The sequence below is a fragment of the Dendrobates tinctorius genome, unplaced genomic scaffold, assembly GCF_039654945.1.
Source record: "Dendrobates tinctorius isolate UK_male_01 unplaced genomic scaffold, ASM3965494v1 ptg000114l, whole genome shotgun sequence".
Lineage (NCBI taxonomy): Eukaryota > Metazoa > Chordata > Amphibia > Anura > Dendrobatidae > Dendrobates > Dendrobates tinctorius.
Genome location: NW_027361782.1, coordinates 16,508,194 through 16,531,538, shown reverse-complemented (window position 1 = coordinate 16,531,538; position 23,345 = coordinate 16,508,194).

Here is a 23,345-nt window from a genome sequence, read left to right as displayed (position 1 = left end):
GGCCCACTACTCTCTATCAATCCCTGCACTGCCTCCTTCTAGCTGGGTCTATTAGAAATGGCATTTACTGTGCCGGCCCTTTAATTGCATCAGGTGCTAAACTAAAGCTATTTTTAAAGGGACGGTATCATGGGAATCTTTGAGGCAAATGTAGTTATTGCAGCTATACGTTTTGTGTCATTTTCTTATGGCTTTCAAGATCTCTGCTTGCTGTCATTGTCAGGGGTCACAAACAAGCCACTCCGGACAGGGAATTTACAAAGAAATACATGCAGCGGCACACTCCGGTGCCGAGTGCCGGCGGCAGTGCCGAGTATTGAGACGCGAGACTCATGTGAGTTTTTTTGCAAGTGTGACCCCAGCTTTACAAACGTTTCATAAATCAATAGTACAAGTGAATATGAAAAACTTTGTAATATACAGTCATATGTAAAAGTTTGGGCACCCCTATTAATGTTAACCTTTTTTCTTTATAACAATTTTGGTTGTTGCAACAGCTATTTCAGTTTCATATATCTAATAACTGATGGACTCAGTTATATTTCTGGATTCAAATGAGGTTTATTGTACTAACAGAAAATGTGCAATCTGCATTAAAACAAAATTTGACCGGTGCAAAAGTATAGGCACCCTTATCATTTTCTTGATTTGAACACTCCTAACTACTTTTTACTGACTTTCTGAAGCACTAAATTGGTTTTGTAACCTCATTGAGCTTTGAACTTCATAGCCAGGTGAATCAAATCATGAGAAAAGGTATTTAAGGTGGCCACTTGCAAGTAGTTCTCCTATTTGATTCTCCTATGAAGAGTGGCATCATGGGCTCCTCAAAACAGCTTTCAAATGATCTGAAAACAAAGATTATTCAACATAGCTTTTCAGGGGAAGGATACAAAAAGTTGTCTCAGAGATGTAACCTGTCAGTTTCCACTGTGAGGAACATAGTAAGGAAATGGAAGAACACAGGTACAGTTCTTGTTAAGCCCAGAAGTGGCAGGCCAAGAAAAATATCAGAAAGGCAGAGAAGAAGAATGGTGAGAACAGTCAAGGACAATCCACAGACCACCTCCAAAGACCTGCAGCATCATCTTGCTGCAGATGGTGTCACTGTGCATCTGTCAACAATACAGCGCACTTTGCACAAGGAGAAGCTGTATGGGAGAGTGATGCGAAAGAAACCATTTCTGCAAGCACGCCACAAACAGAGTCGCCTGAGGTATGCAAAAGCACATTTGGACAAGCTAGTTACATTTTGGAAGAAGGTCCTGTGGACTGATGAAACAAAGATTGAGTTGTTTGGTCATACAAAAAGGCATTATGCATGGAGGCTAACAACACAGCATTCCAAGAAAAACACTTGCTACCCACAGTAAAATTTGGTGGAGGTTCCATCATGCTTTGGGGCTGTGTTGCCAATGCCGGCATCGGGAATCTTGTTAAAGTTGAGGGTCGCATGGATTCAACTCAGTATCAGCAGATTCTTGACAATAATGTGCAAGAATCAGTGACGAAGTTGAAGTTACGCAGGGGATGGATATTTCAGCAAGACAATGATCCAAAACACCGCTCCAAATCTACTCAGGCATTCATGCAGAGGAACAATTACAATGTTCTGGAATGGCCATCCCAGTCCCCAGACCTGAATATCATTGAACATCTGTGGGATGATTTGAAGCGGGCTGTTCATGCTCGGCGACCATCAAACTTAATTGAACTGGAATTGTTTTGTAAACAGGAATGGACACAAATACCTTCATCCAGGATCCAGGAACTCATTAATAGCTACAGGAAGCGACTAGAGGCTGTTATTTTTGCAAAAGGAGGATCTACGAAATATTAATGTCACTTTTATGTTGAGGTGCCCATACTTTTGCACCGGTCAAATTTTGTTAAAATGCAAATTGCACATTTTCTGTTAGTACAATAAACCTCATTTGAATCCAGAAAGTCCATCAGTTATTAGATAAATGAAACTGAAATAGCTGTTGCAAAAAACAAAATTGTTATAAAGAAGAAAGGTTAACATTAATAGGGGTGCCCAAACTTTAACATATGACTGTATATTGTCAGAGAAATCTTTCTCCACTTATGAGACACTTCTTCCTCTCTCAAATCCTCAACTCTTTATTCATTCTAAAATATTATACATATCCATCTTGCCTGACTACCAGCTCACTGAGGAATCAGATTACATTATTCTATAGAACTTTAAATAAGTGGGATTGCAGGAACAGGATGGAGTAGAAAAAGTGATAGTACAGACCAGGGAAGGCACACACAGGCTCTTGCTGCTGCTTTCTAGTGTTTTTTTTTGTTTCACCAAAATGCTCAGTACTTCTGTATAGTGTTCTTTATGGTGCTGCTTTTGAGTGTTTTTCTTATGCCAGTGCAGGACTCAGCTACACTGCTCAGTACTGCTGTATAATATTCTTTAAGCTGCTGACAGTAAGTGTTTTTCTCCTGCCAAGAAGGATTCATAACTTTGTTGTTCAGCGCTGTTTTATAAAATCAATTATGCTGCTGATTTCCATTAATTGTTTTTGTTTGTTTTTTTACCAGTGCAGGACTCACAGCTATACTGCGCAGTACTGCTACATAATGTTAACTATCCTTCTGCTTTTTTGTAATTATTTTTCTTATGCCAGTGCAGGGTTCGCAGCTATACTGCTTAGTACTGCTGTATAACGTTCTGTATGCTGCTGCTTTTGACTAAATGTTTTTTCTTATGCCACTGCAGGATTCACAGCTGTGCTGCTTAGTACTGCTGTATAATGTACTCTATGTTGCTGCTTTCATGTAAGTGTTGTTCTTATGCCAGACATGATTCATAGCTTTGCTGTTCAGTACTGCTGTACAATGTCATCTACGCTGCTACTTACCATTATTTGTTTTTTCTTTTGCCAGTGCTGATTTCTTATCTATACTGCTCAGTACTACTGTATAATGTCCTCTATGCTGCTGCTTTTGAGTAATTGTTTTTTCTTATGTCAGTGCAGGGTTCACAGCTATACTGCTTAGCACTGCTATATAATGCTCCCTATGTTTCTGCTTTCCAGTAAGTATTTTTTGCTTATGACAGTCCAGGATTCACAGCCAAACTTATAAGTACTGCTGTATCATATTATGTATGCTGCACCTTTCCAATAAGTTGTTTCTCTTATAGCAGTGTAGGATTCAGATATGCACTGCTCATTACTACTGTATAGTGACCTCCATGCCATTTCTGCTTCTGAGAATATGATGCATAGATACAATAGAGAAAGAAACTCTCATGTCTGTGTGTGCTGTCTATGGGAGTCTCATAGCTACTTTTCTCCACCCACCAGCTCAGAGACAGATGAAAATAATAGATGGTAAAATAAGTGAAACATGCAGGATACATATATTTTAATGACAAGGACTTGAGTTATTCCTCATGTACACACAGGACAGCTTGTTTTGAAAAGTTACCTAAAAACACAGAAAAGCTTTAAATGTAAAACTTTAAAAATGTAAAGTGATGACTTGAGCTACAAATTCTTTACAAAATTGAAACTTGTAGACAACCAATTTGACGAGCAATGCCCAGATTTCCAGGTTTCCTGGGCCGTGCTGCTCATCCAATGTTGTCTGCATTAATACTTCTCCGTTCTGGAGTCTAGAAATGATCGGAGGGTAATGTGCTGCTTCTATTTGTATAAATGTCACCACAGAATTGATATTTTTTGTAACAAAAAAGAAATTATATTTCAGTAAAAAGTGGAAAGCATGAAGAAGAGTGAGAAGTTTCATCATTGTGGGTGATGTAGTGGATTGCACCATGTCAGATGAGCGCGGAGACGATCCGGCCTCTGTTCTCCCACAGGTCCTCACTCTATATATGAATCAGGATGTCGTATTGATTGTACAGTAGCAAATACGTAGTTTGAAACAGAAGAGGGTTCAAGATACAGATGTGCTCCGAATAACGCTGGACACCGAAGCATCAGGTCGATAATTCCCATCAGAGGAGAGATTCACATCATGGAAAACACATATAATAGACAACAGGTAGCGCCGAGATGGGGGAGGGGAGGCTGGCATCAAACACCAACGCTGGTCCCCTATATGTAGTGAGAGTAATGAATCAGATGTCATGTCTTATCTGGAGCATAGGTGCCGCTGGTTACACACATGGGGGAAAGGCTAAATAAAGTGGCTGTCACTTCCCTTTCTTTACATGTTCTGAAGAATGTGGCCAACGAATATAAAATTCATCAGAGTGTCACACGACTGGCACTTTGCTCTCCCAGATAGCAGAATGACAATTTTTCATGGAAAAATGTGAGTTTTCTGACTATATAACTAATGACGTAATGACGTGTTTGTCAGAGTTCTCAGTGGAAGGTTGGCGCCTCTTCAAATTGTTTCCATTGAAAGGTTTTGCACTAGCTACATTGTCTATCCAGTCCCAGTGGCACTAAGGCCTTTACCCTCTAACCCCTGTACAGGGATCTTAACTGACACAGGAGCGCTGGGTTGTGTCCAGTGAGAGGTTGCTGGCCGGTCGAGTGGGCTAGCAGAAAATTATCAGAAAGTCATATACATTATGTACCTACAAAATCATCAGGCAGTAAAATAGTCAAACATGAACAGAAGTCAGAAATAGGAATAAAGACTAGCTAGGCAGAAACTGAGATGCAGGAGTGAACCAGGTAAGATGAATTTATAACTGGCAATGGACTGCAGGGAGTTAGTGTTTTATAAAGGGTGAAGTCCTGTGCAAGGCTCACATATGGGAATTAATTAGAAAACCATGTTCAAGAATTTATCCCCAACCTCCATGACTTGGATGGCACAACATGTGCTATGATATTAAACAGAACGGCTGCATGTAGGCGCTGTGTAGGGAAGGTGGATTGACGGGTGTTACAGAACCACTCAGCACCCAGAATATGTTGTGCAGTTATATGTATATATAATAGGTTCCATGTGAGATGCATGTCCCTAATGTATCAGCAGTGTCCACCCTCCCCCTACCTTTGTAATTCCCACAGTAAACATACGCAGGCTCCGGCTACCTGTTGCTTTTGTAATGCATGTCTGGCCTGACGCTTGTCTATTGACCGGCCCTCTGTATCTGTGTGATATATTCTGTGTCCTGTGAGTAAAGTGTTGTCAGACTGGAATTACATGGAGAAGCAGTGATCTTTTATATGCGCCCATGCACTCAGAGGAATTCCAGCCAGCGTCCTTCATTCAGACTCCAGCCAACACAGAGCAGACCTCCGAAAACACGGGGTGGTACTGAAAGAGGTACCCCAGCTTGGAAGACCTCGTTACACTGGTGGCAGCAGTGGGATATTACAGGAAATTCGTTCCCAATTACAGCAGCGTAGCCAAGCCCCTCACTCATCTGACCCGTAAGAACCAACCCCGCCAGGTAACCTGGACCTCAGAGTGTGAGCAAGCCTTCCGCCAACTAAAGGACGCCCTCACCAATACCCCTGTATTGGCTGCGCCAGATCCAACTAAACGTTTCCTGGTTCGCACAGACGCTTCTATGTTTGGATTGGGGGCAGTACTGAGCCAAGTCGGGCCGGACGGCCAAGAACACCCGGTAGCTTACCTGAGTCGGAAACTACTGACCCGTGAAGTAAGCTATGCGGCCATCGAGAAGGAGTGCCTGGCAGTAGTATGGGCACTCAAGAAGTTGCAACCATATTTGTATGGACGACAGTTTTCCCTAACGGACCATAATCCCCTAGTCTGGCTTAATCGGGTCTCCGGAGACAACGCCAGATTGCTGTGGTGGAGTTTAGCCCTACAACCTCTGGACTTCACCATCCACCACAGACCCGGCAAACAAAATGGTAATGCCGATGGACTAAGTTGACAAACGGAACTTGTACCAACCCTATAAACTTCGGTCATCCCCAAACCGATCCGTTGAGGATCAGACTGTATATGCCGATCGCGTCGCTGAAAAGGGGGAGCCGTGTTACAGAACCACTCAGCACCCAGAATATGTTGTGCAGTTATATGTATATATAATAGGTTCCATGTGAGATGCATGTCCCTAATGTATCAGCAGTGTCCGCCCTCCCCCTACCTTTGTAATTCCCACAGTAAACATACGCAGGCTCCGGCCACCTGCTGCTTTTGTAATGCATGTCTGGCCTGACGCTTGTCTATTGACCGGCCCTCTGTATCTGTGTGATATATTCTGTGTCCTGTGAGTAAAGTGTTGTCAGACTGGAAATACATGGAGAAGCAGTGACCTTTTATATGCGCCCATGCACTCAGAGGAATTCCAGCCAGCGTCCTTCATTCAGACTCCAGCCAATGGAGAGCGGACCTCTGAAAACACGGGGTGGTACTGAAAGAGGTACCCCAGCTTGGAAGACCCCGTTACACTGGTGGCAGCGGTGGGATTTGATACCCCTTCTACAGGAGGAAAGGAATGAATGGAAAATAATTACCAGAAGTTAAAGAGGACTACATTAAAAGACCTGGTGGAAGCCCGAAGACCCCGTTACAATGGGCGTACCTGTTTGCAGTGGAGAGGCAGAGGTGTAGTGTATTGAGGGTGGACTGTTGGAGTGAAAGATGGGAAACAGCTGGAGATAAAGAGAAAGAGTGTAGTATTGTAGTTTGACCATTAGAGGGCAGTGGAGAGTGTAGGAATGGGACTGAATAACTGCCATTGATTGAAGAAATTGTCAAGTCATAGTGGGCAGGGTTACCAGAACGGGACAGATAAAAGGCTGAGGGAAGGTTCTGGAAAAGTCAGTCAGTGAGGGAAGCGCAAGAGATAGGAGGCTCTGCTGAGGAGAGAGGACGGAGAAGGGGTTCCGTAGGGGACTGACAGTTGAGACGGTCACGGGGGGTGGCCCAAACGACAGAAGCCACAGACGGAGACGGCTTGGGGGTACCAAATGGACAACGTACTCAGATTGGTTAAGCATTGTGGTAGATAGGCCTAGTGCCGCCACGGCAAAAAGAACCACGGGGGACGCCACAACTACAGGAAAAGAGGGTGAAGGTACCTGGCCTGTGTTCGAAGAAGTGTGAAGCTGCTGTGGTGTATTGCTGTGGTCGTCAGGAGGACGGCCAATAAAAGCAGACCTGTTGAACACAAATTCTGTCTCCGTCTCCTTGTCTGTCTGCAGCAAAAAGCGGGTCACCCCCCCGTCGGTTACCCTACCTACATTTGGTGTAGTCGGCAGGATTATTGCCGCAAATACAACACCTTCAGCAGCAAGCCTGCCTCAAAGTACCAAAGGACCCCAAGCTGTACGCGGTGAAGATTTTTTTTTTCCCTGTGGATTACAAATTGGGACTGTGCTTAGGATTGCTGGTTGATCCGGAGCGGAAAAGTGTTGTCAAAATGGCTGTGGCATTTTAGCACCAAAAAGATACACAGAAGTTTGCAGCCATGGTGGACAACCTGGGACTATGTCGCACCCGCCCCTGGGGGGAGCAGCCTACATCAGGAGACAGCCGCCCTCCCATGCTGGACCCTGGAAGGTGGGTGGAGAGGCCGATCAAATGACCCACCCAAGAATGAGAGTGGCCCAGGTGGAGAGACTGGGTGCAGCTGCTTGGAGCCATTGAGCTTCGGGAACTCGGACGAGATGCGACGCTGCAGCTCCCATGGCCTCGGACACCAGGAATGGAAATGGCATCAGGAGATCGAATCCCGTCGGGAGACCTGCCCCTGGGAGCCATTCTCGGTACCCTGGACCTTGTTGAAACAGCCGCTGGAAGAATCTGCACGAATTCTCCCCACGGAGCCATCGGGCCTGGAGGTCGACCCTGCCGGATGGCGGGGTGAAGACCAACGGCTATTGAAGGAGCTGCGGGAAAGCCTGCTGGGAGCCGCGGCACCGGGGAAGGTGAGAGTTCCACCGGCCCAGCCGGCGGCATCGCAGGCAGATCCCGCCCCCACGCCCAGTGCACAAGACAGGCCCCCGGGCCCTGACACCAGCCCTCGACCTCCCCGGCCGACCTCCCACCCTCCAGCGACTACGGCCCCGGATAACTTTACGGCTCCTGACAACCACCCCGAGCCACCCCGCCCAGCGGCGCCGGCGCGGAACCAACCTGCGGCCGCCCCTGCCGCGCTCCGTCTTCTGGATGTGGCCTATCCATCAGGGCCTGCCGTCACTTCGGGCCCGCCTCAGATCACCGCGGCCTACTTACCGGCATCCGCGGCCGCCACTGTCCCATCTGCGGCTTCGGCTGCAGCCTACTCACCGGAGCCCACGGCCACCTTGATCCCGGCTGCGGCCGACTCCACAGCCTATCCAATGATGCCTGTGGCCGCCTCTGTCCCGTCTGCTACTCCGGTTGCAGCCTGCTCCCCAATGTCTGCGGCCGTCTCTGCTCCATCTCGATCGCGTCCCGCCCACCGGACTCTGCGGCCTATACCGGACCCTCCGCTTGGGTTGCGGAGATTATCGAGCAGAAGAAGGCCAAAGAGCGGGAGGTGTGTGCGCTGCTTCATGAGAAGGGGGAGGCCACCATGTCTACCCCTCGGTCATACAGGCGGCTGGTGTATATGGATACCGCCAAGGGCTACGGCTTCATTCGGGACCTCGCCACCGGCTAAAAATATATTTAAATGTAACATTTGTCAAGCACGGCAGGGATCTGCGGGAGGGAGACCTAGTCTCCTATTACAAGGAGTATTGCCCCTGCGGCTACTATGCGGTAGCAGTCATTACCTATCCTGAGGGTGATGAGCCCCCATAGAGACAAGGACTCCTGGGTCTCAGGCATTAGGGACACTCGAGGCCCAGGGACACTGCAATCATCCCAGAGATTCCACGGCTGTGGAGTCCCTTGTTGTTGGCGAAACATCGGCCACCAGGAGGTGGCCCGGAGTATCTTTTTCAAAGGACTGCCGGGACTGTTGTGCGCTGTTGCACATCCTGGGGACAGTTTGACGTCCTCGAAATGGGTAGAATATGCCCGCTCCTGTTGTGGCTGGGATGCATGGGGAAGGTGCTCTCTATAAAGGAAGGGGGAGCACCCATGTTTATGTCTTACTTGAAAAAGAAGTTGTTATATTTTACTTGAAAAAAAAAATGCAAAACAGCAAAGCAAAAAGGTTAATTATAGTAGTATTAAACATAGCATAGTTAAAAAAAAAAAAACTATAGATAATTGTTGAAATGTTATATGAAAAAAAAAACAAAATGAAAATGTTCAACAGGTCCCGGGTACCGAGAGTAAAGAGGAAAACGCCGACCATGACTGAAATTGATGGGACAGAAGAGACGGCTGGGAGTAGAGCAGACAACAGTCCCTAGCTCAGACCCCGAGTACCAGCCATACACCCCCACAAAAGACAGGAAGACGCTGACAATGACCTGGTAGGTTAGGGCCTCGGTCATGGCGGTCTGAATGAAAGGTGACAGAAAGGGAGAAAAGTGGGAGGAATGCATCAATAGAGTAGTCTGGATGGATCTAACCCAACCTAAAGGAATTGTCATGGTGGCGTACACACTGCAAGTGAGCCGTAAGCTACTCGGAGCGCTATTGCTCCCGGTTTGGTTCAGCCCCCGCATATCTCGAGTCTGGCTCAGCGACCAGCCTGACAAAAGAAGGTGGGGAAGTTTCAGAGTGGAAAAGAGGGAGGCACGATTGTCGAGGATGACAATGGATAAAGGAAGGGGGAGTGTAGGGAAGGTGGATTGATGGGCGGACCTGTTTGCATTGGAGAGGCAGAGGTGTAGTGTATTGAGGGTGGACTGTTGGAGTGAAAGATGGGAAACAGCTGGAGATAAAGAGAAAGAGTGTAGTATTGTAGTTTGACCATTAGATGGCAGTGGAGAGTGTAGGAATGGGACTGAATAACTGCCATTGGTTGAAGAAACTGTCAAGTCACAGTGGGCGTGGTTACCAGAACGGGACAGATAAAAGGCTGAGGGAAGGTTCTGGAAAAGTCAGTCAGTGAGGGAAGCGCAAGAGATAGGAGGCTCTGCTGAGGAGAGAGGACAGAGAAGAGGCTCCGTAGGGGACTGACAGTTGAGACGGTCACGAGGGGTGGCCCAAATGACAGAAGCCACAGACAGAGACGGCCTGGGGGTACCAAACGGACGACGTACTCAGATTGGTGAAGTGCTGTGGTAGATAGGCCTAGGGCAGCCATGGCGAAAAGAACCATAGGGGACGCCATGACTACAGGAAAAGAGAGTGAAGTTACCCGGGCCTGTGTTCGAAGAAGTGTGAAGCTGCTGTGGTGTATTGCTGTGGTCGTCAGGAGGACGGCCAATAAAAGCAGACCTGTTGAACACAAATTCTGTCTCCATCTCGTGTCTGTCTGCGGCAAGAAGCGGGTCATCCCCCCCTGTAGGTTACCCTACCTACAGCTGCACCACCTGGTGACAGTACCAGAGAGAGCAAGACATGGACACAGGCGTGATGATACAGTGTAGCCACTTCTATAAGGCACAACCACGATCTCTGACTCCATCTTAGCAGCATTATCTGTTGGAGTCTGATGTAGTCTGAACAAAATGTATCATCATTATCGCAGGAACGTGACACTGCTCTGTAAAGGGGTTTTCTTCCCATAACATAAAAAAATAAAAATAATTGTAAAAATATACTTTACTTAGTAATCCCTGTTACTTCTCTTCTAACGCTACCCGGGTCACAGTTGGTCTCCATGTAGGCAGTGCCATCCTTGTCATCACTGGTCCTCCTGTACAGGCATGTAAGTGATCTCTGTAAATACAGATTTAGCAATATAGGCATGTGAACACTGCAGCCAATCACTACTTGCAGCGGTAATGGCTAGACATTGATTCCACCAGTTATTGTGAAATACCCGACCCAACCTCAAGAGGAACCACAGAGATCATCAGAGGACCCCTACAGCATTAAAAAAGAAGCAGCAAATATGTGAGGGAGTTTACAGCCTACTATAGGAGAGGAAAATCCCTTTAAGGCTTTATCACTCATGTATAATATACTGCTCAAAAAAAAAAAAAGGGAACACTAAAATATATAGTGTTCCCTTTATTTTTTTGAGCGGTATATATATTTCCCATCTACTCATGAATTCACATCATCATATTTCTAACTCCCTCCTTCTATACATTTCATCAAGGAGGGTGAACTGTGATTGGGATAGTTACTTTTATCAGGTCTGCACTTAGGAACAACAGCCAAGCAGAAGAAGCAAAGCTTCAGTGTACAGTCATGGCCAAAAGTTTTGAGAATGACACAAATATTAATTTTTACAAAGTCTACTGCTTCATTTTTTCTAATGGCAATTTGCATATACTCCAGAATGTTATAAAGAGTGATCAGCTTAACAGCAATTACTTGCAAAGTCAATATTTGCCTAGAAAATGAACTTTATCCCCCAAAACACATTTCAACATCATTGCAGCCCTGCCTTAAAAGGACCAGCTAACATCGTTTCAGTGATTGCTCAATTAACACAGGTGTGGGTGTTGATGAGGACAGGGCTGGAGATCAATCTGTCATGATTAAGTAAGAATGACACCACTGGACACTTTAAAAGGAGGCTGGTGCTTGGCATCATTGTTTCTCTTCTGTTAACCATGGTTATCTCTAAAGAAACACGTGCAGTCATCATTGCACTGCACAAAAATGGCCTAACAGGGAAGAGTATCACAGCTAGAAAGATTGCACCTCAGTCAACAATCTATCGCATCATCAAGAACTTCAAGGAGAGAGGTTCCCTTGTTGCCAAAAAGGCTCCAGGGCGCCCAAGAAAGACCAGCAAGCGCCAGGACCGTCTCTTAAAAGTGTTTCAGCTGCGGGATCAGGCTACCAGCAGTGCAGAGCTTGCTCAGGAATGGCAGCAGGCAGGTGTGAGTGCATCTGCACACACTGTGAGGCGGAGACTCTTGGAGCAAGGCCTGGTCTCAAGGAGGGCAGCAAAGAAGCCACTTCTCTCCAGGAAAAACATCATGGACAGACTGATATTCTGCAAGAGGTACAGGGAGTGGACTGCTGAGGACTGGGGTAAAGTCATTTTCTCTGATTAATCCCCTTTTCGATTGTTTGGGACATCTGGAAAACGGCTTATTCGGAGAAGACCAGGTGAGCGCTACCACCAGTCTTGTCTCATGCCAACTGTCAAGCATCCTGAAACCATTCATGTGTGGGGTTGCTTCTCAGCCAAGGTAATGGGCTCTCTCTCAGTCTTGCCTAAAAACACAGCCATGAATAAAGAATGGTACCAGAATGTCCTCCAAGAGCAACTTCTCCCAACCGTCCAAGAGCAGTTTGGCGATCAACAATGCCTTTTTCAACATGATGGAGCACCTTGCCATAAAGCAAAGGTGATAACAAAATGGCTCAGGGAACAAAACATAGAGATTTTGGGACCATGGCCTGGAAACTCCCCAGATCTTAATCCCATTGAGAACTTGTGGTCAATCGCCAAGAGACGGGTGGACAAACAAACCTTCAAATTCCGACAAAATAAAAGCATTGATTTTGCAAGAATGGACTGCTATCAGTCAGGATTTGATCCAGAAGTCGATTGAGAGCATGCCAGGGAGAATTGCTGAGGTCCTGAAGAAGAAGGGTCAACACTGCAAATACTGACTTGCTGCATTAACTCATTCTAACTGTCAATATAACCTTTTGCTACTCATAATATGATTGCAATTATATTTCTGTATGTGATAAAAACATCTGACAAACACACATAAAAACCAGAGGCCAGCAGATCATGTGAAAATATAATATATTTGTGTCATTCTCAAAACTTTTGGCCATGACTGTAAAGTATTAAGGAGGGAGAAAGCTTCATAAGACTTTGATAAGAGAGGATCTGGATTTCAGCCTACCTCCGACTCCAATAGACAATGCATAGGAGTAGGAGATAATTGCTAAGCCTCATGGGTGAAGAGGAAAAGCACAGTTGACACTGATGCTCTGACAGACACATTCTTAAAGGGAATTTGTCACCTACTTTTGGAGGGCTATTTAAATGAGGTCTGTCCGGCCCGGTGGGCGGCGTTTCCGATCTTTGCCGCTTCCCCATCCTTGGCCGCCGTCCACAGTTTTTTCATGAATAGTAGTAGGTGTCCGCCATCTTTCGAGCGTGCGCTAAGCATTCTTGGCTCGCGTACGCGCAGTATGCTTTGCCCAACTGCGGGCAAAGCCGAAAAGCCTTACTGCGCATGCACCGGTTAACTAGGCCCCGGAACACAGCAAAATACTTCTGGGGCTTAGTTAACCGGCACATGCGCAGTCAGGCTTTTCGGCTTTACCCGCAGTTGGGCAAAGCATACTGCGCATGCGCGAGCCAAGAATGCTTAGCGCACGCGCCAAAGATGGCAAACAACTACTCCTATTCATGAAAAAACTGCGGACGGCGGCCAAGGATGGGGACATGGCAAAGATTGGAAATACCACCCATCGGACCGGACAGACCTCATTTAAATAGCCCGCCAAAAGTAGGTGGCAGATTCCCTTTAACTGCTGTCTATTCTGCTGAAGTGCATTCTGGGAAATGTAGTTCTTTTGTGCAATAAACGCTAAAATGTAATTTTGTAATGTTTTTGTAAAACCAGTAGGTGGCAGTAGTGAGTGTGAACTGCAGCCTACAAGCTAAAAGAGCTGTGTTTTGTATGCAGCTTTGGCTGTGACTTGTGCACAGGAAGTCATCTCACTTATGGTTAGGATGATGGAGGTTTTCCATGCTATTCCTGATAATCTGGGCTGTGAGGTGCCACTCTGGACCCGTCCTCATTTTCTGCTCTCCTGCAGTATTTCTGTGTTTTGCACAGCATTGATATTCATCGTCATGTGGAACATTTGCCCGGTTCGTAAACATTATCTAGTCGTTGCTCGGTAGCGCCAGCGTCTCCTGCCATCAGGTCAATAGCTGTTATTTCCCGTGGAGAGTGCAGTTTAGCATCTCGTGAAGCCGCTTGGGGAAATAATCTTTACGGCGCTGTATTTCAGAGTGTTCCTTCATTTGTAATGAGCATGTCACTGTCCTCTCTGCAGGGGACGAGGCAGGAAGGTTAATATATGGTAATTGGATAACTAGGGCTGATCACCAATATCAACTTTACTTTCCAAGCTCAGAGAGCTACTAATAAATATAATAGGAAAATAAGAAAAGAGAAAATGGGCAGAAAACTGATCCTTTGGTGCCAATCCACCACCAGACCATCCCAACAACCTGGGTAATTACGTGGATGATCTCAAATTTCTGGATTATCAATAGATGGCTGCAAAGTTGGCAACATAAGCTATAAAGGCCGACAAGTCGCCCATCGACAGAATCCCCCAGGGATGCCCCATTCCCACATGCCCCAAAGTGCCAAAGATTCCCATAGAAGTGCTGCCATCACAAATGCCAGAATAAGTGACATAGGCATAGGTAGAGATGCTACAAGAAAAACCATAGCTGCAACCTGAGGTGTCACCAGCATAGATGCCACAAAAAGCTAAATAAATGTCACCAGAAGTTCCCCATGCACAAATGTCACAAGAGGTTCCATGAAAAGCCCCCTAGAAATGGCACATAAACACATGCCATAAGGAGTACCATAGATGCCCCCAGAAGTGCTCCATGCACAAATGCCACAATAATGATCATAAAAACTCCTCTGAAGTGTCCCATACACAGATGCAACAAGAAAAGCCATATACAGCTCTGGCAAAAATTAAGAGGCCACTTGCAAATGTTCAGTTTGTCTGATTTTACTCTTTATAGGTATATTTTGAGTAAAATATAAATTGTTCTTTTACTCTACAAACTTCTGCCAACATCTCTCCGAATTTCCAAGCAATAAAAAAAATTTTTCCTGAAAAGGAGAAATGGTCAAAATTTACAAAAAAAAAAAAAAGTGCTTTCAAACCTCAAAAAATGCAAAGAAAACAAGTTCATAATCATTTAGAAACAACAATACTAATTTTTAACTCAGGAAGAGTTCAGAAATCAATATTTTGTGGAATAACCATGATTTTTAATCACAGCTTTCATGCCTCTTGGTATGCTTACCACCAGTCTTTCACACTGCTTCTGGCGCAAAAATTTAAGCAGTTCTTCTTTGTTTGATAGCTTGTGACTATCCATCATCCTCTTGATTACATTCCAGGTTTTCAATGGAGTTTAGGTCTGGAGATTGGGCTGGCCATGACAGGGTTTTAATGTGGTGGTCTCTTAATTTTTGCCAGAGCTGTATATGCCCCCAAAAGTGCCCCAGTCATAGATGCCACAAGGAGTATCATACACTAGATGCCCCCAGAAGTGCCCCATGCATAGATGCCACAAGGAGTACCACAGATGCCCCCAGACGTTATGCATGCATTTTAGGCCACAAGGAGTACCATAGATGCCCCCAGAAGTTCCACATACATTGATGCCACAAGGAGTACCATAGATGCCCCCAAGAGTGCCCCATGCTTAGATGCCACAAGGAGTACCATAAATGCTCCTAAAAGTGCTCCACGCACAGATGCCACAAGGAGTTCCATAAATGCCCCCAGATGTTACCCATGCACAGATGCCACAAGAAGTACCATAGATACCCCTAGACGTTACCCATACATAGATGCCACAAGGAGACCCATAGATGCTCCCAAAAGTGCTCAATGCACAGATGCCATAAGGAGTATATAGATGCTCCCAAAAATGTCCCATGCAGAGATGCCACAAGGAGTACCATAGTTGCCCCCAGAAGTGCCCTATGCATAGATGCCACAAGGAGTACCACAGATGCTCCCAAAAGTGCTCCACGCACAGATGCCACAAGGCATACCATAAATGCCTCCTGCTCCCAAAAATGCTCCATACATAGATGTCACAAGGAGTACCATAGATCCTCCCAGAAGTTCCCCATACACAGATGCCACAAGATGTGGTATAACAAGGTTCCCCAGAAATGCCATATGCACAGATGCCAGAAAATTGCCATCGATGCCCCCAGAATTTTTTCATGACCAAAGACCATAGGCAAACCCAGAAAGGGATGTCAAAGAGGGGAAGACATGTAAGATCAGCGCCTCGTTCTGTTAATGTATTGGCATGGTGCAGAAAGCTGGACTCCCCTATTTTGTAGAGAGAACAGACTCCGCTCTTTGAAGAAAGACCTGTTGACTTGTGGCTGATGAGAGCAGTAGTAGGAGCCGCACCTGTGATCAGCTGATGTGAAGAACGCAGGCCAGCATCACAATGTACTGATTTTATTAGTGACGATGATGATAAGTATCACCACAGTTATCAGTTCAGGATTTCCTATTCATAACATGTAATATGGGTGAAATGATGATACAGTAGGCTCCTGTTTCTGCAATTGCTGCCTTTTTCTTTTTCAGAACTACAAATCCCAGGCAGATTTCTATTTTCCTAGCGAGTTGCACAGCTGAAATTCTCAGATTGTCGCTCTCCTTCCAGTCATTTCAGATATTGAGAGAGTTCAACACAAACGGTGGGAAAAGAACATATCTTGCAAAATTAGAATATTGTGGTCCATACCTTACATGATTGTCCTGTGGTCTGTGCAGTATCCACATGCAAGACCAATCTCCATCAAGAATGGGGTCCCAAGTGAGGACCCCAGCAGTTATACCACCACCAATCACAATGTGATTACTACGCCATCGACTAGAAAACCATAAACTCGAGTCATCATTTGTATTTTTTTATTCAATTTTCTTTTTTTTTGGTTTGTATTGTTCGCTGATATGTTTTACCCCAAATTCATCAAAACCGCTCATGCAGTTTGTGAATATTATGTAAAATCAAACATGCCCTTTATTTTTGTCTTTTACCAGTTTTGCTGCTTTTAGTGCAAAAGTTTCCTTTTCCGCAAAAATTGCAGCAGAATTTCAGCTACACGTAACATTCACATCTAAGGGGGACTAGAATACATTTGCATCAAAGTTTGTGTTTTCTAAAAATTGCATTTGATGAATCAAGAGAAAACATCTGAAAATTTCAAATTTCGCCAATAGTGGTGAACTATAATAAAACAGGCGGAGCCAGAGACATAAAAAAGTGACTTTAGAAAAGGTATAAAATGGAAAGATGAATATGTGTCACGAGGGTGTCACATCCCTCTGTAAGACCTGGAGATAGATGGTCATGTCGGGAAATGTTGCAGGTCTTTAGAGATGGTGTGATTTGTGTCCCATATTGAATGGATTTCGTTTTCTCTGGTGCTGAAGAGGTTAACAAAACTTTCTATGCTGGTAAGAAACATGCAATGTCATTTCAGCTGTTTCTGATCTGGTCATTACCTCTTCCTATATAAACTGGTCAGACCTTCTTGTCCCTTCCTGTGAAAGATTTGTCTTCCTGTGCTGTGTGTTAAAACTAAGAGGTTACAGTAGAGTTGTTGCAGTAGTGATCTGTGGTTTGCTGTAGTACGTGTGTGTTTATCTCCTGGTCCCTCTTCCCATTTAGTTTATTCCTCCCTGTCCCTATCCTCCTTCCTATTGTTGGTTAGTGCTTCTGTATGATAGAGGTTTTCTGTTATCCCTGTCTTGTCTTTGTGTCTTGTTTAACCTTACATTTCTGTCTCATGCCTCATGGGGTGGGAGAGGGGAACGATCACGGTTTAACAATAGCACAGTAAGGTCGGTGACTCTGGCCCTTCTACTTTCAAGAGTACCCCGGGACAGGGATAGTTAGCGTCCCAGTTCAAAGCACAGTTTGAGGCCCCCCTTTCTTACCGATGACCATCACAGTGTGACAATATGGTGTAAACTCAAAAAAAAAAGACTGAAAACACAAAAACCAAAGACACAAGAAATAGTTGCAATTGTTATAATAAATCAGCCCTAAAACTATTCCCAGGATCGTTTCCAAATCGATAACCCAAATATTGCTGTAAATAAAAATCTAGACATGCACAGGGCAACAACTTTACATCGGCACAGTATGCTGTCTCTCCTGGGCCTTACGCCTATATCAATATCTATCCAGCTCACAATCAGGTATCATCTTCAAATCCATCATACCTTCTTGTACATGTTATCTGGTCACATCTTCTCATGTGATAGCCAAGGCACCATGAGACTTGTGGTTACCAAAGCTGCAGCTTGCATTTCATTATTTCTATAGCAAAGATGGAGGACAGAAGATGAATAATTCTCCCCTAAAAAGCGAGTTAGAGGTTGCATAATGTAGAAATGAAGACTGTTGGGTCAGATTTATTAACCTTCTAGTAAATTTAAAATTAGAAATGTTTTGCATTTTTAGACCCTCTTATTTAGGTAGCCAAAATTTGTACACAATTTCACACATCCTAAATCAGCCCTTCTTTCACCAACCCATGCCAATTTTCTGCAAAGCCATGTCCCATCGTCTTACAAGGGGCAAAAAGTACTTAAGAAACAAACATATTGTGGACCTACTGCCCAAAGAGTGGAGTGAAAAACTTGCAAGTTCTGACACCAGCCATGTTTGTGCAATTATTGGCTACGTTTTCCAATTTTACACTGCTCTCAACACGTTTTTGATAAAGTGAATGGAACTAAGCTGGAGGGGTGTCGTCTCTGCAGACAAACACATTTATGCCTTAAAAATTGCAATTTTTTTAGCAAAATAAAAATATTAATTTGACTCATTGGTGCACAGAAATATTCCATGTAAAATTATCTGCATCTTACTCCCCTTATAAATACCAGTTTTACTAAAGGACAGTCTTGATAAATTCCTCCTTACTTGTATATTTATTGCACATTTGAATTATGTTGCATTATGAATATTAAATCTTCTCCATTGTTACAATTTTGTTGCGATGACAGATGTCAGAAGTTTCCCTTTAATAGGTCGGTGGTCCAGCCACCCTGTGTGAATGGATGGTTATACTTTCTTCCCAGGATGTGGTGCCTTCGATATGTTTTATGATGCAACAGAATGTATCATCGTCCCAAGTGGGACTGAGGCAAAATGTATCAAAAACTTGTCGTGAAGGGGTTACACGATTGCTCTATTTCCGTGTGACACATAAAATGTGGGACGTGGGAAGACCACAGCTATTTTCTGCAGAGCATCACGTCTTGAAATAAAATTTCCATCCACTACAGAAGGGAGAGGAGCAGCTGTGTTTGTTCTAGAATTAGCATCTGAGCTGCCTGCACCGAATGAGCTGCGCATCTTTGTCACGTGTGTGCGCGGTGACTTACCATGACCAAGCAAGAATCTGCGATGGCAGGCGACAACCTGAGCAGGACGCCTCCATTCTGTGCAGATAAAAAGACCATGGTCTTTGTCCATTCACAGGTGCTGGGTGAGAAGCCCCTAAAGAAAGTTAAATAATAGGAGCAGTCACCACCAGAGAAGAACTTGTCACCACACATGACCAAATCCTTCCAGATTTCCCAAATATGTCACCAAAATTCGATGTACTGCAAATCACAAGTCTTGCAAAGCCTCTAATTCCCATGAAAAGACACTTGTAACACTCTGAGGTCTCCTAGAACTCAATGCAATGCCTTTCCAACACTTTAGCGCAAAACAGCCCTAGTAATGTCAGAGTGATCTCAACTTATGTGTATACATGTAGGGGGCATGTATGTACTTTGTATACATACAGTGACTTTAAGGCCGGGTTCAGACTTGCAAGAAACTCGGACGAGTCTCGCACGTCCATACCCGGCACTGCCACCGGCACTCGGATCGGAGCGTTCAGCTGCATAGAAATACATGCAGCTGAACACTCCGTTACGAGTGCCGGCGGCAGTGCCGGGTATTGACGTGCGAGACTCATGAGAGTTTCACACAAGTCTGACCCGGCCTAAAAAGTATTTAAACTCCATGAACTTCTCAACATATTTTCACACTACAACCACAAACTTCACAGGGTCTTTCCCATCTCCAAGATCCTATCCCAGTATGTAGTAGGTGTAATAATAAAAAATATTAGCAAATACCTCCAATTAGAAATGTAGTATAGTTCTTCTGATTTGCTATTGCTCTTTCCTGCAGGCATTGCCGGACCTTAGCTATCCACGGTTATGACCACTGATACAGTGACAATTAGCTAGCTAGTTGCTAGTGGTCGTATCCATGGATAGCTAACTAAGTACTTTCCTTTTTTTCATGGATAACTAAAGTCCTGCAATGCCTGCACATGAGGAAAGAGACATAGCAAATCAGAACTATACTAGATTTCTGATTGAAGGTTTTGGCTAATATTATTATTATTATTACACCTATTACATATTGAGATAGGATCTTAGAGATTGGAATATCCCTTAAGGTTTGTGGCTGTAATGTAAAAAAATGTGGAGAAGTTTATGGAGTATGAATACTTTGTAAAGACACTGTATGAATACAAAGAGTTCATGCATACCACCCACATATATACACTAAGACCATACACACATATATACACAAAGTGTATGCATACACATTCATACACAGAGCACATTCACATAATATACACACATGCATACACATGTGTACTGTCAAAAGTGTGTCACGTCCTCCTGGGAGATCTGGAGTTAGAAAATCACTACGAATTGTGAATCATAGATCTTCCATTTATACTGTGTGCATGTCCCATACTAAATGGATTTGGTTACTTTTGGTGCTGAAGAGGTTAATGACCCTTTCTATGCAGGTCAGAAACTTACAGCTCCATTTCAGCTGCTTCTGACCTTCTCATTACCTCTCCCTATAAAATCTGGCAGGAACTTTTCTGTCTTGCAAGTGAAAGCTTTACTTCCTAGCTCCTTGGAGACTCTGTGCTGAAAAGCAGATCATTGTTGATAATGGAGATTGTTGCATGCTGTTGTTTTTGGGTGTATGCTTTCCTCATTGTCCTATTCACATTTGGTTGGTAATTCCTATTCTTCACTGTATACCTCTCCACCTTTGATGAGTGTTAATATGTTTCTTGCTTTGTGTTATCCCCGTTTTGTCTTTGTGTCTTGCTTACCTTACATTTCTGTCACAGGCCTCATGGAGCGAGGGAGGGAACAGATTAGGGTTTAACAGGAGCATAGTAAGGTCATAGACTTGGAGACTTGGGCTTCTCTACCCTCAAGAGAGCCCCCAGGACAAGGATATTTAGGCTGAGTTCACACGTGGCGTTTTTTTCGCGTTTCCGCGGCGGTTTTAACCGCGCGATTTTGCCGCGAAAACGCGAAAAATAAGCATCCTCATGCATTCCTATGGGATTCCGCAATGCTGTGCTAATGCTGCGGTTTTTACCGAGGCGGAATCGCTTCGCGGTAAAAAACGCAGCATGCTCATTAATTTGCGGAATCACGGAGATACCGCACCCATAGGAATGCATTGTTCCGCTTACTTCCCGCATGTGGCTGTGCACACCATGCAGAAAGTAAGCAGAACATTTGCGGATGGTACCCACGGTCCGGAGGAGAGGAGACTGTCCTCCGGGCTTTGGGTACCATATCCCTGTAAAAAATAGAATTTAAAATAAAAAAATATTGTTATTCTTACCTTCCGGCGTCCCGCGCAGCATTCCCGCCTCTCTCCACGCTTCCGGTCCCAGTAAGCCTTTGCGAAAATGCCCGCGATGGCGTCCGTTCTCGCGGGATCGCGAAGTCTCGCGGTCATTCGCGCGACGTCATCGCGAATTACCGCGAGACATCGCGATCCCACGAGAACGGACGTCATCGCGGGCATTTTTGCAAAGGATAACTGGGAACGCCTGCGCGGGAAGTCGGAAGGTAAGAATAACACCATTTTTTATCTTTTTTTACATTCTGTCTTTTACTACTGATGCCGCATAGGCGGCTTCAGTAGTAAAAAGTTGGTCACACTTGTCAAACACTATGTTTGACGAGTGTGACCAACCTGTCAATCAGTTCTCCAAGCGATGCTACAGATCGCTTGGAAAACGCTAGCATTCTGCAAGCTAAATACGATTGCAAAATGCTAGTTTTTCCGCGGGAAAATCGCGGGATTTTAAAATGCGATTTTCCCGCGGAATGGAATTCCGGAATTCTCGCGGTAATTTCCGCGAGAGTTCCGGTACGTGTGCACTTAGCCTTAAGGTACCAGTTTCAGGGACAGTTTGAGGCCCTCCTTCCTTACCGAAGACCGTCATAATTTGACATTTTCACTGGCCCCACATATTTCTGGATCCTGACATGGATCTCGTCGCTAACCTTGCGAGACTTCTACAGGGTCTGTCTTTTGAGTTGTCCAACCTACGGTCTATGGTCTTGCCACAGCAGACAGCTGAACCAGAACCTAAAATGATGCTCCCGGATAGGTTTTCTGGGGGTAGGGATACATTTGTTGCATTCAGTGAAGCCTGCAAGCTCTATTTCAGGCTTTGTCCATGGTCATCTGGGAGTGAGATACAGAGAGTGGGGATTGTTGTTTCCCTTCATCAAAGAGACACTAAATCCTTGGCAGTCTCACTCAAATCCAACTCATTGTCACTCAGCCTTGTTTATGATGACCAAGTCTCCCTTGCAGAGTCTAAACTTTGTGTGATCCAACAAGGAGACCGACTAGCAGAGCAATTTTGATCAGAATTCCATAGTTGGGCTACTGACACCCAGTGGAATGATTCTGCCTTTAGGAGTCAGGTTTGTGAAAATTAGTGAGAGTTTTGGAGTCAGTTAAAGGATGCATTGGCACAGTATGAAACTCCGGCATCATTAGAGCTTGCCATGGCTATTGCCATACATATTGATAAATGCCTCAGTGAGAGACCTGTAGTGACTTCCTAAAGCAGAAGTTCTCCCTGTGTTCTCTGAAGAACCTATGCAGTTGGGGGGGCTTCTCCCCGTTTTGGGCCTCTTACGGTTTACCGCAAAACGGAGGTGTGCTTTAACTGTGGCAGAAAGGGTCATTTCATTGGGGTTTGTCCATCTATACCAATGCACCAGAAACCACCAGAAAACTTCTAACCCCAGGTTGTTTGGAGGATTACAACCTGGGCGTATATATCTCCTCTGCAGGTGTGTCTCAGTTTCTCCTACCTGTAGAAGTGGTTATAGGTACGGAAACTGAGACAACATCTGTCATACTGGATCGTGGGGCCGGATACAAAATGGTGGATGCTCGATTCACTCGGATTTATGGTCTCTTTTGTAGTAAGTTGTTGAAGTTCATTCCCATACTTGTGATAGACTAGGCACTGCTGGGTCGGGCAAGCTTTACGCAAAGAGCGCTTATAGTGAACCTTCGTGTAGGGTCTCTTCACTTCTGTTTGACTATGTATAATCAGGTCATAGACTGACAGGTCACAGAGATAATTAAATGGAGTGATTTTTGCAAGAATAATTGCCCAGGCACTGTTATCCCTGATGTCTCCACTAAAAACATTCCCTCCTTTCTGATTTTGAGGAGATGTTCTCTGAAAAGGGGTGTCAAGAACTGCCTCCCCATCATGTGTTTCATTATCCTGTAAACTTGCTTCCGGGTGCAAAGTTGCCCAAGA